The sequence below is a fragment of the Tarenaya hassleriana genome, unplaced genomic scaffold (genome assembly GCF_000463585.1).
Source record: "Tarenaya hassleriana unplaced genomic scaffold, ASM46358v1 Cleome229, whole genome shotgun sequence".
Taxonomy (NCBI): domain Eukaryota; kingdom Viridiplantae; phylum Streptophyta; class Magnoliopsida; order Brassicales; family Cleomaceae; genus Tarenaya; species Tarenaya hassleriana.
The window spans coordinates 12,714-15,012 of NW_010965619.1; positions in this window are offsets into that span (position 1 = coordinate 12,714).

A 2,299-nucleotide genomic window follows, 5' to 3' on the forward strand; every position below is an offset into this window, starting at 1 on the left:
AATGATCTACTACCAGCTAGTTCATCATCAATCAGTGTCAATCTATCTATGATCCACTACCAGGTAGTCCATCATCAAACAATGACAACACAGATGCAAAGATGAGCTATATTCCCATAAAGAAAATTAACCCTACAATAATTTTCTATATGGGACTAAGATCCGTATTTCACATAAGAACAAGTTTTTACACTCAGTCTTATGCTATTTAGGTAGACATCTAATGTCAATCACATCCAATGTGATTCTTAGATCCTTTATGAGACTATGATATCGAATATCATTGCATGCTTGTCTCATCTGTACCGTTAAGTCTCAAGTCAAAACTTGACAACTTTACCCAAGATAAACCATATTCAAGCTGTAGGAACCACGATTTCCTACCCTGCCTCACAAAGATAATCCGGCACGCTCAGCTTTGACATGACCCGTGTTACGGACGATCGATGTCTTGACAGGCGCTCTAGTAATGGGAGGGACACACTTAGCATTACATAAATAAGGGATTTTCGAAACCGCACCTAGATCAAGCATCTACTTTCAAGCTATGAGAACCACCATTTCTCCATCTTGCCTCACCAAGATAATACGGCACACCGAGCTTTGGCATGGCCCATGATACGTACGATCGAGGCCTTGACAAGTGCTTTACTGATAGAGCTTCTAGATCTAACCGGTTTCTGTGCAACGATTTTTCATAATCCGAATAGACCATCCATTCGATTATGTAATCCCAATCCCGGAGCTCCCACTCAATCAAGCATATCCAATATCTTGATTAAGTTACATGCATTCATTCACTATGGGCCATCCATAAGAATAAATCATGTCTATTTGAGTTACAGTTGATCAGAATAAGCAACAATTGCATAATCGAACCTTGAAAACGAAACATTTTGGAATCTGGACCTCGGACCGTCCGTTCTAAAGATAGAACGGACGTTCCAGGATGGCAGAACGTTCAGTCTCGACTTCAGAAGCTAGAACGGACGTTCCTCTCAGTAGCCAAGCAGAACGGACGTTCTGCTAGGGACGGAACGGACAGTCCACGACTGTAGAACGGATGGTCCGCTCTAAGCCATGGAACGGACGGTCTGCGAGACAGAACGGACGGTCCGCACTTCGCAGAACGACCGGTCCAGCCACAGAACGGGACGGTCTTGCCTCAGCATCTGGAACGGACGTTCTGACACTCAGACCGTCCGGTCCAGGCCTGCAATTCGATGTTCAACCTCCCGTTCCACAGCTCCAGTCCGCCACCCCGGCCCGCCGTCCAGGGTTCATGAACGTGATCAGATCACGTTCTACCGTATTCTCGGCCCCCGATCAGATCCGAAACTGATCCGAAATCTCCTGTGAACCCAAAATTTGAACTCCTGCACTCTATGCAACATGAAACATGCAATCTACACTAGATTCAATCATCAAACATGCATAGAAATCAATCGATTATTTTCCAACAATCTAAAAGCGTTATTTTGGGCTCTATGACTTCAATGGTTGATGTTGATAATGAAGCAATAATATACTCAAAGTCTCTGTTAAATCCATGTATAAAAAACTGATCGGGTTTTATGATCAGTGAATATCGGATTTCAATGGTACAAGTTGACGATATCGGAGATTTCTCTAACATGGTATTTTGGACATAAACAGGATGCTTTGTGTTGTTTGTGTCTTGTTGGTTGAAAAACAAACGAGAAATCTTTTCTCGATGTGTAGATATTTTTCGGTTGGAAAATGATCATATATTATAGTTTGGTCTAAATTATAATGTTATATTATTTCGGGAGAGAAGATTTTGTTGTGGAATATTGATCACGAAGAAGATGATTAATCTTCGGAAAAGTGATTGATATGTTTATATTTTGCAGATTAACTTGGTAAGAAGTTATTGTGAGATATGAGTTGAATACCAACGAGATATAAGTAAAATACCAGTGAGGTACAATTGAAAACCAATGAGGTATAACTGGGAATAGTAATAAAACTTACCATGGTAGAAAATGGTATGAATACGTATTGTATAATGATATAAAAGCATACATGTTAAATCATAGCTATGTTGAAAAATGTTTGTATGTCGGCTATTTTGTGCAAAGAAACAACGGTTGACGAAACTTGTCAATGTTATTATGCACAAAATGATTTGGGGATGAGAACAAAGCCTTAACGTTAATCACGAATAAAATGATCTCTACTCAACATCTAATACAACGTTAGACCTTGAGTTCAAAGAGTTAAACCTTTTATTCTTGTGATTGAAAGCATACAAATAAAAATCATCCCAAGATTAGTG